Consider the following 18,965-nt stretch of genomic DNA (forward strand, 5'->3'; position numbering starts at 1 on the left):
GCTTTAAGTATAGATAATGATACCTGTAACAAAAGACTGTTTTGATGTTTTAGTGAATAATATAAGTAGAAATATTAAATCTGAGAAACTACTATTATTTGTGTGACACAGCAAAGCAGACTGAAAAGAGCATAAACTTTGAGGTTGAATCAGTTGTTCAACCTGAACCTAGATTTCCTCATCTGTAAAAGATGAATTGTAACACCTACATTATGTAATATTTTTAGGTTAAATCATAAGATTTGAGTAAAGTGCTTGGCATATAGCTGGGACCCAATATAGACATAGCTATCACTATTATTGGTCTTATTTGTGTTATTGTTTTGTTAGCATATAATAATTTCCTTAGGCCATAGCTCTGCCCTATTAGGCATGAATTTAAAAAAGCAATAGGTAAGAAAGCAACGTGAGTCTACCTACCACTTTTACTTTCTGTATTCTTTTATTTTTTCTACTAACTATCACCTTTGTGTACTGTTTAAATTGTCTTTTTTTTTCAAGTAATCCTAACACGTCTGAAAACAAATTCTAAGAGAACATCAGGTAGGGCTACAAGTGTCATATTTTTACTCATTTTTTGTTTGTTTCACAGCAAAAATAGGGTAGTTCTTAATTACAGTGCTGCAATATTTTACCTCAGAATTAAATACAGTCAGATTCTCTCACTATATTTCCCCTCTTTTGTTCAGTCATTTATATAACTAATTTAATTAGAGTTCACTAATCATGTGTAAAATAATATTGTGACTAACCTAAAATTAAACTTTTAGGTGAGTAAGCCATGGTAAAAGTTAATTGAGTAATTTGTCAAGTATTACATGCTAAAAAAGTTATTTATGAAATATTGGTCTTCAAAAATTGCCTTGTATTTTTTTTTTTTTTTTTTTGCGGTATGCGGGCCTCTCACTGCTGTGGCCTCTCCTGTTGCGGGGCACAGGCTCCGGACGCACAGGCTCAGCGGCCATGGCTCACGGGCCCAGCCGCTCCGCGGCATGTGGGATCTTCCCGGACCAGGGCACGAACCCGTGTCTCCTGCATCGGCAGGCGGACTCTCAACCACTGCGCCACCAGGGAAGCCCTGCCTTGTATTTTTTAATGAAGTAAGTTTTCGCTAACTGGTCCTTTAATTTTCCTACTCTAATTAAACTACAAGAAGCTTACTTACTTCATTATAATTAAATAGAAAATTTATATTATATTTTATATTATACTATATTTAAACCAAGAAAATACTTCCAGAACATTTGTTTTGGTAGATGTGGAAATACATAGTTTATATTTTCATATGCACGTTATATTTAAATTTAGATAGAGACTTTGTTTAATGTAATACTAAAAATAATAATATCTTAAAACTGTGTAGAGGCTTACAGTTCACTGAATAATTTCACTTTCAGTCTTTAATAGTCATAAGTACCTGTAAAGTATATGCTAAGTTACGTAATGTAGGTTAAAATACTTAGCATGATAGGTACACAATAAAAACTAATCATTCATAAAGGAGAATCTAATTCTTAGAGATATCCACTGATTTGTGCATAGTCACAATATTAATATGGCATTATTGGAGTCATTTGATTAAAAAGATATAGTTAAAACACAGTATTTCTTAGCCAGAATTGGAGCTAAGGACATAAAACCATCAACATTCAAATATGTATATGATTAGCTTATATTCATGTTCAGCTTTTGTATAATTTTTCTATTAAACCGTTTCCTTTTTATTGGTAACTAAGCAAAATATAATTCAAATCTTTGAAATAATTATCTTTAATTTTTTACTCCAATTTCCCTCCTAGAGAACACCCTAGTTGATTACAATGGTTTATATGCCACCCACTGATGAAATTCATGTATATACAGAGATTATAATCCTAGGTTTTTGAGGAATTGAAAATTAGAGACTTCATTCTCTCCCATCACAAGAAATACTTCAAAGAACATAAGGATTTTACTTTTCATTATTTATCTGTGTTCTGTTTTGAGTATATTTTCCATTTGAAATGAAATACATGAAAGTTAGCTTCATCTGTTAGTCCAATGGCACATATTTAGCTTCCTCTTCTGTACTTGTTCCTAAAATAGGAAACCCAGAAAAGTCCTTTTTGCCTACAAATATGGAAATTTTAAGCTGGGAGTATATAAGATGGTATTAAAATAAAGTAGAAAAATTAATAAGTGCCTAATAAATATTAAATGCCTTTCCTTTTGTTCCCCTTCAAGGTTTTTGCTACATAATTTTGAGGAGAAATTTTTTTTTTTTTTTATTAGCTAGTGAATTCTTTTGGGCTCCAAAATGATTTGATCTTGAATAAGGAATACTTTTGCTCTACAGAAGGTGTCCTGATGTAGTTATCTCATGTGTACCTAATTCAGAATACTTCCTTTCCTGATTCATTCTGAATAGAGTTAAAAATCCACAGTAGCTTTGATCTTATAATTACATAGTAAACAGTGATAAATAATCTACAATGGTTTGGGTTCATTTGAAATTGTACACACTTCCATAAAGACCCTCAAATATCTCTTGCCATGTAATTAAAGAATAAAAATAAATATAAATAGGCTGGTAATTAAAATTCTGCTTTCACTACCTCTTTTGTGAAATATTTCTCAGTGAGAAGATCCATACTAGAAAGAAATCTCATTTAACCTTGACTGTCTTGGTGATATTCTTATTAAAAAAAAACGATGGCATTAAGTCATGGAAGAACAATTTATGAAGTGTAGTTTTGGAACTTAGTGAATAATGGGTGAGTAGCTTGCATTTGCTATATTTTGAATGCAGAAAAATTAGAGTGCAAAGATTTTAGATTTCTAATATCTTTTACTTGGAACATGAAACAAATTTTAGCACTTGCAGAATATAGAAATTTAATTTGACTAAGGAGGAAAAGAAAGAAATCAACTTTTTACAATTAGTCCAAGAACCCGGATACTACACAGTTCAAGCACTGTGTTAGGAATACATAGATATAAATGAGAACAATTCAGATTCATAGTTGTAAGCGATTCTACTTAGCATATGAAAGACAGCTTTCAAGATTGAATTACTGCCCTTTGAGATAAAGGCTAAGTAGGCTATTCTTATTCATCTCATAATGTTTAGGAGTGAGGGTTTTGGATGATATACAGTCCATTCATTCTAAGCAAATTTTCTTTTATGTTCACTTAGATGGCAACAAGAGATAAAATGTCTTCTGAGTTGTTATAATAATATATAATTAATGAGTAGGTTTTTCATCCAGGGTCTCTTAAAAGCACATGTGAAATGTAACCCTGTTGTATGAAATAGTAATTCTTCTTTTCATCTTCCTGTCATTCCTTTTACTTCTCTAATGATAATTTCAGACTCCAAGTAACTCGTTCAAAGTGACATCAGTAGGAAACTTAATGAAAACAGAGGAGGAAACACAGAAAGTATCTAGTGCAACTTCCTATTCAAAGCAGAAGTTCCTTATATGACCTCCGGTAATGGGGTGGTTCCTCTCTTTGAAAGATAGAACTTTTCATTGATAAAGAACATTTTAATGAACCCTAATCTGCTTCTTTCTGTATCTTTTACCATTTATTTTGGTTTTACCTTTTGGAGCCATGAAGAGCCTTCAACTATTTGAAGATATATTATGCCCCTCCCCCACACCCCCTTAATTCTATTTTCTAATCACATGGCAACAAAGGCATTGAAACCTGGGCCTTCAAACTCTGTGTCTGAAGGGGATGTTAATAGAGTCTAAAATGTACTGAACAGAAATTACTTGGAGCAAAGCTATGTTTCTAAAAGAGTGTCTATCAGCTAAGATGGTGTATAGCACTGATATGTGTGAAAGAACTGTGAACTATTGTTATCACTGTAGGGCTTGGAGAAATTACTCCTGGATATACAAGAGATTATTTTTCTTAGTTATGGTACTCTGTGTGTCTAAAGCTGTATCAAGACAGAAGCAAGAATCAGCATTTGGTTTTTCAGGAAGATATAGCAAGTTCCACCACATTTCCATGGATGAGTGGCAAAAATATCAGTCTGAGTAGCAGGGGGAATGGGGCCCTTAATGTCATTGATCTAAGTGAGAATGGATATTAGCTTTTTGTGGCCCTAAAATCAGGTAAATTGTGTGCTTTAATTTTCGTCATCTGTAAAGTGGGGAAAATGTTAAGTTCTACCTATACCATCCCCCAAATATGCCGCTTTGGCATAAGGATTATTTTGAACTGAAGGCTAATGAGCCGGTATAGGAAAAACTCCTGACCCTCCCCGTTTCTGCCTAAAGTCAGGTTATAAATTTCCCTTTGTGAAGGTGTCTGCATCCCCACCTCTACCAGGAAGAGGAGAATGACTCAATCACTGGAGATACACTTATGACCCCATACTACACAAGATTGAGGCTTCATAACAAACCTTACTAACTAGTTTTCCACATATATTTACCTTCCCACAATTTACCACCCCTAGAAGCTCGAACTGCTTTTCCTTTGTCTTGTCACTTCTCCACAATTTATTTCTCTTTGTTAAAATGATACATACACCCTTGGGGTCTAACTGCTTCTTTGAGTTTTCACTTCTTTTCTATGAAGAACTCAGTATGCATAAGTAATAAACCCTTTCTCCTGTTAAACTGTCTTTTGTCAATTTAATTTGCAGGACCCCAGGCAAGTTTTCCTTCCCATACAGTGCTCAATTAAAGTTAGCTATTATAATTATTGTTATCATCATCTTCTTTAACATCATCATGGAACCAAGTTAAAAGGCTCTTGGATTACACATATCGGTTTAGGGAAAAGAGTCTTTGGAAATAAGACCTGAGAATTTAGCTTTCTAGGAATTGGCACATCATAACATGATATAAAACCAGTGAACGTTTCCATGAAAAAGAAATGAGATTTTCCAAACTCACAAAATACCTATATCAGGAATTGTGTTTGGGATTAGCCAAATAGAAGTAAAAGATAAAATGAAGTGAATCTCCAGAACATCAGCAATGGGTACTCTACCAGGAAACCCAAACCCAACTTGAGAAGATAGAAGAGTTTCCTGTTAATGTAGAAAATGTAGGGGGATTTTTCCCAACTTGGCAATAGATCATTGGTAGTACTCAAATTCTTGGTGCTTTGATTTCCCTACCTCTTAAATGGGGATAGTAAATGTATAGCACTTAGAATAGGGTCCAACACTGAGCCAGCACTCAGGTGTTAGCTATTAGTGAGCTTAGACAGTGCTGCCTATCTGCCTGTAGTGAAATGATTTTTGCAAGTAGAACTGGAATGTTAACTAAAACTACACTATGAATTTGTTGGAGAATAAAAGAAGTAATCTGTAAAAGTTGTTCTAAGGAGGAAAGAAGAAAGTACAAAAAATTACTAGAAATAGCAGACTCTAGAGGTAAGAACAACAATCAGGACCTCTGGACTGTGTTCTTTAATATATGTCACTGTAATTTTCTGTAAATATACTGAATGCCATTCTTCCCTTTTACACTTGAAATTAAAATTTACTTGGTAAAGAAAATTTTCGCCCCAGATTAAAGAGCCTGTAGTGAAATGACTATGTGGATTGGGACAGGGGATATTGGGAGTAGACATTTAAACCAAAAAATAAAGATTCACAGTTGTAGATGTGTGGGGCTAGGCTATCCCAAGTATCTAACCTTATGAATTGATTTGCAAGAGGGAAAGAAGCCTTCATTTGTTCATTAAAAAATACCAGATACAGGGATAAATGCTGGGTTACAAGACTGAGAAGGTCACTGCTTAGCCTTTCAGGGAGAAATTTTTATGTGGATGCCTGAGGACAGAAATTAAGGCATCAGCAAATATACTCTAGATCAGCCCTATAGAATGTAAGCCCTGAGGAAACTACAGCAAGTAAAAAAGAAAAAAAAAAAAGTTGTTTTACAGAGGGATTTTGTGAAGAGGGCAAGGACAAGCCTTGCTTTTTCCATATTTAGATAACAAAGTGTGCTACATATTCCTAATTTTTGCAAGGAACACTAAATATAATAAATACTGAAGCAAATGCAGCACCATGTGGTATCCTGAGGGTTTGTAGGTTTGGCTATACCAGGTGACAGCACCCAAAACAGGTAAAGCAGCATTCTCATGGAAGGCACGGTGGTGAAATGGCAGAGCATCAGCAGAGACCACAATGCCTGGTGGGAGATTGTGGATTCCCAACAGACAGGGCGGTACTCAGCAGATGCCCAGCAAATGATGATGGATGCCCAGTGGGCGATGATGGATGACCAGTGAGAGATGATGGATTATCAGCAGATATAGTGAATGGTGGCAGGTGACAGTGGATACATAACGTGCTCGATGAAAGCCCAGAACGGTAGCAATGGTGAGTGATGCAAATTGATTTATTTGAGATCTCACATGATCACATGTGAGATAACTCCTCGGGACTTCTAGAAGTATTTGGAGGGAAGGTGTGTATCTTTCTAGGGGATTGGAGTAACTTTGTTAGCACATGGGGATAACAAGCCAGTGAATTTAGGGTATTGATATCAAGGTTGTTTCTTTAGTGCCCACAGCTGTGAGTCCTGTCACAAACTTAAATGCTTTTAGGGACCAGGTAGGTTTATAATCAGTGAGTAAGGCAGCGAGATGTAAGAAAATGGGGAGTAGTAGAAGCACAGCAAAGTTGGAATCCATACACAATTGAATAAAAGATATTCAATTTACAAAGTTTAAAAATCGTTGGTTAGGGTAAAACAAAACTCACCAGTAGGCAGAAGTCAGATAAAGAGCTGCAAAATAGTGGCATCTGGTTTCGGTGAACACTAAGTACCAGTGTCCTAGAGCTTAGTACATCATTTATCTAGGAATGTGGTACCACGTTTACACAAATAAGAAAATTGTTTCATTTTGAGAATGAACTCTAGGTATGCAAATTTTAGATATATGTTAGGTACATGAGAAGGTTATCTTCTATTTGTTAACCAATTCAAAGAAATCAGAAAGATTCTGTTTATCACATGTTTATTTCCATTAACTCTAGCTTTTCTAGAATGTTTAGGATAAAGGCTTTTTCACTCAACATCTTTAGAGCTAAATAACATACTTTAAAAATTATATTTAATGTTAATGTTATAAATATAATGCTGTGTTAATATAATTGTATCAATATTGATAATATTTTTAGCTTTATTAATAAATATTAAGTAGTAATAATGTTGATGTTATATATTAATATGTTTTATTAAGGGATTCCCTAATATTGGGCCAACATAGTGTTACTGGAATTAATCCCAGTTCATCATATAATATTTTTTAATGTGACATTGGATTCTGTTTGCCAATTGTTTATAAAGAATTTGTGTTATAAGTGATGTTAGTCTATAATATTCCTTCTTTGTGCTTTGTCTTTCTTTGTTTTATGTGTTAAACCTATGCTTGTTTCATATGAGAATTAGGAAGGTTTAAAAAAATTTTTTCAATGGTCTTAAACAATTTATGGAATATTACAACTATCTGTTCTTCAAACGTTTTAAAGAATTCCCCAGTGAAACTATCTGTATCTGATGTATTTTGTGTGTGGTAGGTCCTTGATAACTTTATTTCTTATACTGAAATTGTTCTCTTTCTTTCTATATCTAATGAGGTCAATTTTGCTAACCTGATTTTCCCTGGGAAACTACCTGCTTTTTTAAAATGTTCTCAATTGATTTGCATATAAACCTACAAAGTAATCTAATTTTTAAAATTTACTTTGCTTCAATGGTTATTTTCCTTGTTATTTCTTATTTTGAATATTTATGTTTCTTCCTTTTTCCTTGTTTCAGTTAGCTAGTGTTTTTATTTTGTTTAAAAGTTGCTTTTTAAAAAAGCAGGATTTTGATTTATTAATTAGGTATATTGTTTTTCTATTCTCTACCTAATTAATTTCTGCTTTTATCTTTAGTTTGTTTCTTTGTGCTTTCTTTTGAGTTACTTTGCACTTCTTTTTCAAGGTTGCTTTCTAGGAATTTAATTCATTTGTATACCTTCATTTTTACTTATAAAGGTGGTGAGGGCCATGAATTTTCCTTGGATCATTGCTTAAGTATATTCTATAGATTTTGATATGTAGTGTGTATTCTATCATATTTCTAAAGTAGTTTGTAATTTCAGTTTGCATTTGTCCTTTTGACCAATAGTTGTTTAAAATTTGTTATAACTTCAAGATCGGATTGTCTTTAAACTTCTGTTGTTAATACTTTCTAGCATTATTGTGTTCTTATCAGAAAGTATTTTTCATAATAGTTTTACTTTTCTAATATTTTCTTTGTGGCCTAATGGATAATTAATTTTTGTGAGTGTTCCATGAACTCGTGAAGAACGTATACTTTCTATGATAAGGGTATAAAGTTTAATATACATCCGTAAGACCTACATGTCCAAATTTTTTGTGCTGAGTATGATATGTTAAAGTCTCCCATTAGTAGAATGTATCCATAAATGTATCCTTCCATGTTCTTTAGCTTTTGCTTTTAAAAGAGCATTGCTGTGTTATTGGGGGCATAGATATTCTTAACTGCTATATACTTGTTAATTGCAGCTTTTTATCATAAATAAGCATCCTTTTTGGGAAAAAAAAAAGCATCATTTTTTTTTTTTTTTTACTCTTACTGTTTTTAAAAATTTTTCATTTAAAATGTACTTTGTCAGATATCAACATCACAATTTCTGTTTTCATAGTGTTTCTATTTGCTTAGTATACCTTTGCCCATCTCTTTATTTTAACCATTATGATTCCCTGGGTTATGAATTCCTCTAAATATAGAGAGTATAGTTGGGTAATTTGTTGGAAGCCAACTTGAAAATTTTTAATTTTTAATGGTAATTTAGGTTCATACAAGTGTACTGCTATTACTGGTATGTTTGTTTTCAACTCTGTCATTGTATCATGGTATAATGTTGAAAGCATTGTTTCATTTTCTTGTGTTTCTTCCTCTACTTGACTTTTTTTTTTTACTCTTCTATTAATTGCATTTCTTTTGGTTTTAGATAGGTTTGTCTTTTTGTTCTAGTGGTTAACCTTATATCATGTTTTCTTTACATCCTGTTTAATACTCTTAGACCTCTGTTTTCTTATGAAATCTAGTTTTTCTGGTTTGCCATTTTTTGGAGTCATATAAATTAACACCCATCTTTTGTTTATAGAAAAATCAATGAAATTATTCTACTTTCTTCTTTCTCTTTCCCTTTCTCTTTTCTTCCCAATTTTTAGTTGCATTGCTTCTAAGTTGTTAGAGTATATAACAAATAATATATATCATATAAGATATGACAGTATTCTTATGCCCTATACCACCTTTATTTCTGTCTTAGCTCTAAAATTAAATATATTAAACACTCATGATCCATCTTTTTGAGGAAAAGTTCCCAATCATCCCTTTGTGAGATGAATCTTATCCATTATTCAATTTCTTAAGAAGGACTTATGGGTTCAGAATTCTCTGGGTTTAAAAAATATTAAACTTTTTACAGCCTTGATGGCCAACTTGTCTGGATACAAAATCTTGGTTTGAAACTTTATTTGAGTATTTTTCTTTTTAAAATTTCAGGTATAACTTACACACAGTAAAATTCACCCTTTTAAAACTGCATACTAGAATATATAGTTGTTTAAATTTTGAGAACTATATATACAACCACTACCACAATCAAGATATAGAACAGTTCCACACTACCAAAGTAAATGCGCCTTTGGAGTCAGTGTTGCACATTCAGACACTGGAAACTAATGATCTGTTTTCTGTCTTTATAGATTTACTTTTGAAAGAATATCCTATAAGTGGTTGACTTTTATAAAAATATTGCTTCAGTGTTGCTTTGTTATTTTTTAAAATTATGAAGCCAGTCTAATTCTCTTGCTTTTGTAAATTATTTCTTATTTTTGCCTGAAGATTTTTCTTTCTATTTAAAACCTAATGTCTCAGATATATCTCAGAGTTGATTGTTCCAGGTCAAATATTTGGTACTGGGTTGGCCCTGTCAATATGTACATTTAGACCCTCTTTTATTTCTGGAAAACTTTCCAGGATTATAGTTCTAAATATTAATTCTGTTCCATTATATATTTTTTCTTTTCAAGGATTCTCATTATACACACATTAGATCTTTTATTTGCTGGTCTTCCATCTCAAACACTTTCTTTTTGACCTCTTTTACTCCTTTCTTCATCTCATTTTCATTCTTTCTGTTGTTTCCCTGTTTTTCTTTAGTGCCCCTTATTAAGTTTTCATATTAATCTATTCTTCTTTAGGGACTTTTAATTTAGTGTTCATTCCAATATGATTTTTTCTTTTTCTCCTATTTTATTCTCCTGGGTTCAATCAACTTTTGCTTTATGTTGACCAATTTTTTTTATCCATTTCTTTTCTTAGTTTTTAGATTTCTACTTCAAGGGTTTTTTTTTTTTTAATAGATATATCTTTAAATGTTTGAGAAAATTTAGTTTATCTTGAAGTATTTTGTTGCAGCTTTCTTGTTTTTTGATCATTCTTTATTTGTGGGAACTTTCATCAAATGGCTTTTTTTATTCTCATGTTCTGCTTTCTTTTTATAGTAGCTTGGTATAGATGAAAGTTGGTTGCATCTTTGAATTTGTATGAACATGGCTAGCAGTTTGTGGGTGGTTTCCATGACTAGCAGTTAGTGGGTAGTTTCCAAGATTCCAAGCTCTGGAGCACCCTTTTCTCTTCATGTAACAAAGTATGATTTCTTTATTAGAGGACTTTTGGGGTACAGTAGAGGGCAGTGGGGGGAGGGTTGATGGGTTCTTACATGTTGACATTTTTTAATCTTATAAGATGATGAAATTTCCCCTCTTGTTTCTTTTTCCCTTCACTGTGCATTTTTTTTCAAAAGTCACCTCTCCCTTTTAACCTTTTCTACCTCCAAAGAGTTCCTCTCCAACACTGCTTTCTTGAGTCCTATGTACACTTCTAAGTCAATTCTCTAAAGGATGAGCTTCCAGAGAAGTTTCTCAGAATTTTCATACTTGGGGTAGACTTTCTTTCTTATGATGATTTTAGATCAATCTTAGGCTTCCTACTAGCTTTCCTCCTCTCTCTTTCATCTAGTATTTACTGGACTGACCTTCCTCTTCACAACAGCACATGGTGGGAGCCTAATAGAGAGCTCATTGTGATCTCTTATTTATTTTCTGCTTACAGATAATTTGGAATTTGGATGTTCTCCAAATTAGGTGGTGGTATTGTGTAGTTTTATTTGTTTTTGTTGTTCTTTATTGCTTGGGGGTGTGGTGATGGATGTGTTAGGATATTTGGATTTATGCTGATGCCATTTTTTGACCACCCATATATTTTTAAGGGAGAAACTGGCAAAATGAAATAGACACCACAAGACAAAGTATACCTTCTAAAGCACATTCATTCCAATGACATTTTCTTACATAATTTGGAGCTATAGTGTGGTAAAATGCTCACAGAGAAGGTAAAACACTTATACTTTGAGATTAATGCATCATTCAAGCTCAGTAAATATAAGGAAAGCATATTTCCTGAGAACACTATTTATAAAATGCCTATTGAGACAATCTATTACCACTGTGTATTTAGAACAGGATAATTAATTTGTAAGTTCCATGAGAGATTATTTTCTAGATGCAGTAATCTTCTTTTAGGACTTGAGAACTAGATACACTTTCAGTATTAGTCCTTCCAGTCTAATTCCATTATACACTCCAGGGAAAAGGGAGTCTATTTCACTACCTTGTGAGATGAGCCTATCGGCAATGAAATTCAAAGTGGGTTCTCCAACTCCCTAGGAAAGAAACTTTGCAGTATAGTATAAGTGGTTTTGATTGTTCTTAATAAATATTAGCTAGAAACAAAAATTAGGTTAAAATGAATAGGGCAAAGATATGGCAGAAAATCAAAAGAAAAATTAAAAGCTCTTGAAAATCATATATCAAAACTTTCAATGCTTGAATTCTTATTGTAATAATAGGACCTTGAACTTATATAACTAGTAATTAATTTTTATCACTGTCTCCTTTCAAAAACATGAATTATAGACTCTAAGAAGAAGAATAGTTGTTATTGAGTGCTTATTATGTGCCAAGCACTTAGTTTGTCAACATTTAAGAAGATTACTTAAAATATGTTTTTAAAGATGATGAGCCTTGGGAACCTTCATGATGGCAGAGGAGTAAGACGAGGAGATCACCTTCCTCCCCACAAATACATTAAAAATACATCTACATATAGAACACCTCCTATAGAACACCTACTGAATGCTGGCAGAAGACCTCAGACTTCCCAAAAGGCAAGAAACCCCCCACGTACCTGGGTAGGGCAAAAGAAAAAAGAAAAAACAGAGACAAAAGAATAGGGATGGGACCTGCACCTCTGGGAGGGAGCTGTGAAGGAGGAAAGGTCTCCACACACTAGGAAGCCCCTTCACTGGGAGACACAGGATGGGACCTGCACCTCTGGGAGGGAGCTGTGAAGGAGGAAAGGTCTCCACACACTAGGAAGCCCCTTCACTGGGAGACACAGGGGGTGGGCATGGGGGAAGCTTTGGAGCCATGGAGGAGAGCACAGCAACAGGGGTGCAGAGGGCAAAGCGGGGAGATTCCTGCACAGAGGATCGGTGCTGACCAACATGCACCAGCCTGAGAGGCTTGTCTGCTCACCTGCTGGGGTGGCTGGGGGCTGGGAGCTGAGGCTTAGCTTTTGGAGGTCAGATCCCAGGGAGAGGACGGGGGTTTGCTGCATGAAGACAGCCTGAAGGGGGCTAGTGCACCACAGCTAGCCGGGAGGAAGTCCGGGAAAAAGTCTGGACTTGCCTAAGAGGCAAGAGACCATTGTTTCAGCGTGCGCGAGGAGAGGGGATTCCTTCCCTGTCTGCCCACAGAAGGCAGAGCACCACCTAAACGAGCTCCAGAGATGGGCGCAAGCCATGGGTATTACCTTGGACCCCAGAGAATGGCATGAAATGTTAATGCTGCTGCTGCAGCCACCAAGCATCCTGTGTACAAGCACAGGTCACTATCCGCAGCCCGCCACTGCCAGGGTCCTCTGATCCAAGTAGAACTTCTCTGAGAGACCACACGGTGTGCCTCAGGCTGTTGCAACGTCATGCCAGCCTCTGCTACTGCAGGCTCACCCCACATTCCAATTATAACTACTGTACTCCTCCCACCCCCCGGCATGAGTGAGCCAGAGCCCTAATCGGCTGCTGCTTTAACCCCATCTTGTCTGGACCAGAACAGATGCTGAGGGTGACCTACATGCAGAGCTGGGGCCAAAACCAAAACTAAACCCCAGGAGCTGTGCGAACAAAGAAGAGAAAGGGAAATTTCTCTGTACAGCCTCAGGAGCAGTGGATTAAATCTCCACAATCAACTTGATGTACCTGCATCTGTGGAATACCTGAATGGACAATGAATCATCCCAAAATTGAGGTGGTGGACTTTGGGAGCAACTGTAGACTTGGGGTTTGCTGAATGTGACTGATTTGTTTCTGATTTCTTACGTTTATCGTAGTATAGTTCTCAGCGCTTGTTATCATTGGTGGATTTGTTTACGGGTTTGGTTGCTCTCTTTTTAAAAATCATTATTTTATTTTAATAATTATTTATGTATTTGTTATTACGATTATTATTTTTTTTCTTTTTTTTTTTCTCCCTTTTCTTCTGAGCTGTGTGTCTGACAGGATCTTGGTGGTCCAGCCTGGTGTCAGGCCTGAGCCTCTGAGGTGGGACAGCCGAGTTCAGGACATTGGACCACCAGAGACGTCCCAGCCCCACATAATATCAATTGGAAAGAGTTCTCCCAGAGGTCTCCATCTCAACACTAAGACCCAGCTCACCACAAGGGCCAGCAAGCCCCAATGCTGGATGTGCCATGCCAAACAACTAGTAAGACATGAACACAACCACACACATTAGCAGAGAGGCTGCCTAAAAACATACTAAGTTCACAGACACTCCAAAACACACTGCCAGATGCGGCCCTGACCACCAGAAAGACAAGATCCAGCCCCACCCACCAGAACACAGACACCAGTCCCCTCCACCAGGAAGCCTACACAAGCCACTGAACCAACCTCACCCACTGGGGTCAGACACCACAAACAACGGGAACTATGAACCTGGAGCCTGCGCAAAGGAGACCCCAAACACAGTATTTTAAACAAAATGAGAAGACAGAGAAATATGCAGCATGAAGGAGCAAGGTAAAAACCCAATAGACCAAATAAATGAAGAGGAAATAGGCAGTCTACCTGAAAAAGAATTCAGAGTAATGATAGTAAAGATGATCCAAAATCTTGGAAATAGAATGGAGAAAATAAAAGAAACGTTTATCAGGGACCTAGAAGAACTAAAGACCAAACAATGATGAACAACACAGTAAATGAAATTAAAAATTCTCTAGAAGCAATCAATAGCAGAATAAATGAGGTAGAAGAATGGATAAGTGACCTGGAAGATAAAATAGTGGAAATAACTACCACAGAGTAGAATAAAGAAAAAAGAATGGAAAGAATTGAGGACAGTCTCAGAGACTGCTGGGACAATAATAAAGGCAACAACATTCAAATCACAGGGGTTCCAGAAGAAAAGATAAAAAAAAGGGACTGAGAAAATATTTGAAGAGATTATAGTTGAAAACTTCCCTGACATGGGAAAGGAAACAGTCAATCAAGTCCAGGAAGCACAGAGAATCCCATAGAGGATAAATCCAAGGAGAAACATGCCAAGACACATATTAATCAAACTATCAAAAACTAAGTACAAAGAAAAAATTTTAAAAGCAGCAAGGGAAAAGCAACAAATAATATACAAGAGAATTCCCATAAGGTTAACAGCTAAACTTTCAGCAGAAACTCTGCAAGCCAGAAAGGAGTGGCAAGACATAGTTAAAGTGATGAAGGGGAAAAACCTACAACCAAGATTACTCTACCCACCGAGGATCTCATTCAGATTCGACGGAGAAATTAAAATCGTTAAAGACAAGCAAAAGTTAAGAGAATTCAGCACCACCAAATCGGCTTTACAACAAATGCTAAAGGAATTTCTCTAGGCAGGAAACACAAGAGAAGGAAAAGACCTACAAAAACAAACCCAAAACAATTAAGAAAATGGTAATAGGAACATACATATCAATAATTACCTTAAATGTAAATGGATTAAATGCTCCAACCAAACCATATAGACTGGCTGAATGGTTACAAAACAAGACCCGTATATAAGCTGTCTACAAGAGACCCACTTCAGACTTAGGGACACATACAGACTGAAAGTGAGGGGATGGTAAAAGATATTCCATGCAAATGGAAATCAAAAGAAGGCTGGAGTAGCAATTCTTATATCAGACAAAAGAGACTTTAAAATAAAGACTATTACAAGAGACAAAGAAGGACACTGCATAATGATCAAGGGATCAATCTAAGAAGAAAACATAGATTTGTAAATATTTATGCACCCAACATAGGAGCACCTCAAGGCATAAGGTAATGCTAACAGCCATAAAATGGTAAATCAACAATAACACAATAATAGTAGGGGACTTTAACATCCCACTTTCATCAATGGACAGATTCCAAAATGAAAATAAATAAGGAAGCACAAACTTTAAATGACACATTAAACAAGATAGACTTAATTGATATTTATAGGACATTCCATACAAAAACAACAGAATATACTTTCTTCTCAAGTGCTCATGGAACATTCTCCAGGAAAGATCATATATTGGGTCACAAATCAAGCCTTGGTAAATTTAAGAAAATTGAAGTCATATCAAGCTTCTTTTCCAACCACAACACTATGAGACTAGATATCAATTACAGGAAAAAAACTGTAAAAAATACAAACACGTGGAGTCTAAAAAGTATGCTGCTAAATAACCAAGAGATCACTGAAGAAATCAAAGAGGAAATTAAAAAATACCTAGAAACAAATGACAATGAAAACACGATGACCCCAAACCTATGAGATGCAGCAAAAGCAGTTCTAAGAGGGATATTTATAGCAATGCAATCCTATCTCAAGAAACAAGAAACATCTCAAACAACCTAACCTTACAACTAAAGCAATTAGAGAAAGAAGAACAAAAGAACTCCAAAGTTAGCAGAAGGAAAGAAATCATAAAGATCAGATCAGAAATAAAAGAAAAAGAAATGAAGGAAACAATAGCAAAGATCAATAGAACCAAAAGCTGGTTCTTTGAGAAGAAAAACAAAGTTGATAAACAATTAACCAGACTCATCAAGAAAAAATGGGAGAAGACTCAAATCAACAGAATTAGAAATGAAAAAGGAGAAGTAACAACTGACACAGCAGAAATATAAAGGATCATGAGAGATTACTACAAGCAACTATATGCCAAAAAAATGCGCAACCTGGAAGAAATGGAAAAATTCTTGGAAAAGAACACCATTCTGAGACTGAAGCAGGAATAAACAAAATATAAACAGACCAATTACAAGCACTGAAACTGAGACTGTGATTAAATATCTTCCAACAAACAAAAGTCCAGGACCAGATGGTTTCACAGAAGAGCTCTATCAAACATTTAGAGAAGAGCAAACACCTACTTCTCAAACTCTTCTAAAAAGTTGCAGAGGAACACTCCCAAACTCATTCTATGAGGCCACCATCACCCTGATACCAAAACCAGATAAAGATGCCATAAAAAATGAAAACTACAGGTCAACATCACTGATGAACATAGATGCAAAAATCCTCAACAAAATACTAGCAGACAGAATCCAACAGCACATTAAAAGGATCATAAACCATGATCAAGTGGAGTTTATCCCAGGAATGCAAAGATTCTTCATTATACACAAGTCAATCAATGTGATACACCGTATTAACAAATTGAAGGATAAAAACCATATGATCATCTCAGTAGATGCAGAAAAAGCTTTTGACAAAATTCAACACCCATTTATGATAAAAACTCTCCAGAAAGTAGACATAGAGGGAACTTACCTTAACATAATAGAGCCCATATATGACAAACCCACAGCCAACATTGTTCTCAAAGGTGAAAAACTGAAACCATTTCCCCTAAGATCAGGAACAAGACAAGGTTGCCCACTCTCACTGCTATTATTCATCATAGTTTTGGAAGTTTTAGACACAACACTCAGAGAAGAAAAAGAAATAAAAGGAATCAAAATTGGAAAAGAAGTAAAACTGTCACTGTTTGCAGTTTACATGATACTATACATAGAGAATCCTAAGATGCTACCCGAAAACTACTAGAGCTAATCAATGAATTTGGAAAAGTAGCAGGATACAAAATGAATGCACAGATATCTCTTGCATTCCTATACAGTATTGATGCAAAATCTGAAAGAGAAATGAAGGAAACACTCACATTTACTCTTGCAACCAAAAGAATAAAATACCTAGGAATAAACCTCCCTAAGGAGGCAAAAGACCTGTATGCAGAAAAGTATAAGACACTGATGAAAAAATCAAAGATGATACAAACAAATGGAGAGATATACCATGTTCTTGGATGGGAAGATTCAACATTGTGAAAATGAGCATACTACCCAAAGCAATCTACAGATTCAGTACAATCCCTATCAAATTACCAATGGCATTTTTCACAGAACTGGAACAAAAGTTTTACAATTTATATGGAAACACAAAAGACCCTGCATAGCCAAAGCAATCTTGGGAAAGAAAAACGGAGCTGGAGGAATCAGGCTCCCGAACTTCAGACTATACTACAAAGCTACAGTAATCAAGACAGTATGGTACTGGCACAAAAACAAATATAGATCAATGGAATAGAATAGAAAGCCCAGAGATAAACCCACGCACATATGGCCACCTTATCTTTGTTAAAGGATGCAAGAATATACAATGGAGAAAAGACAGTGTCTTCAGTAAGTGGCACTGGGAAAACTGGACAGCTACATGTTAAAGAATGAAATTAGAACACTTACTAACACTGTATACAAAAATAAACTCAAAATGGGTTAAAGACCTAAATGTAAGGACAGACACTCTAAAACTCTTAGAGGCAAACATAGGCAGAACACTCTGTGACAAATCACAGCCAGATATGTTGAGAAATGGAAATATAAACAAAAATATACTAATGGGACCTAAGGAAACCTAAAAGCTTTTGCACAGCAAAGAAAACCATAAACAAGACAAAGAGGCAACTGTCAGAATGGGAGAAATTATTTGCAAGTGAAGCAAATGACAGAGGATTAATCTCCAAAATATACAGTCAGCTCATGCAGCTCAATATCAAAAAACAAACAGCCCAATCCAAAAATGGGCAGAAGACCTAAATAGACATTTCTCCAAAGAAGGTATACAGATTGCCAACAAACACATGAAAGGATGCTCAGCATCACTAATCATTAGAGAAATGTAAGTCAAAAGTACAATGAGGTATCACCTCACACCAGTCAGAATGGCCATCATCAAAAAATCTACAAACAATAAATGCTGGAGTGGGTGTGGAGAAAAGGGAACACTCTTGCACTGCTGGTGGGAATGTAAACTGATACAGCCACTATGGAGAACAGTATGGGGCTTCCTTAAAAATCTGAAAATAGAACTACCATATGACCCAGCAATCCCACTACTGGGCATATACCCTGAGAAAACCATAATTCAAGAGTCATGTACCACAATGTTCATGCAGCTCTATTTACAATAGCCAGGACATGGAAGTAACCTAAGTATCCATCAACAGATGAATGGATAAAGAAGATGTGACACATATATACAATGGAATATTATTCAGCCATAAAAAGGAACAAAATTGAGTTATTTGTAGTGAGGTGAATGGACCTAGAGTCTGTCATACAGAGTGAAGTAAGTCAGAAAGAGAAAAACAAATACCGTATCCTAACACATATGTATATGGAATCTTAAAAAAAAAGTTCTGATGAACCTAGGGGCAGGACAGGAATAAAGACACAGATGTAGTAAATGGACTTGAGGACACAGTGAGGGAGAAGTGTAAGCTGGG

At 35.4% G+C, this 18,965-nt stretch overlaps 1 protein-coding gene across 1 annotated transcript in view; it reads right to left on the minus strand.

Annotated features, from left to right (window-relative positions):
* Window positions 1-18,965, minus strand: part of HTR2C (5-hydroxytryptamine receptor 2C) — a 256,248-nt gene that overhangs the window by 94,224 nt on the left and 143,059 nt on the right. The window lies entirely within an intron of this gene.

Source organism: Kogia breviceps, chromosome X, assembly GCF_026419965.1.
Source record: "Kogia breviceps isolate mKogBre1 chromosome X, mKogBre1 haplotype 1, whole genome shotgun sequence".
In the NCBI taxonomy this organism is placed as follows: domain Eukaryota; kingdom Metazoa; phylum Chordata; class Mammalia; order Artiodactyla; family Physeteridae; genus Kogia; species Kogia breviceps.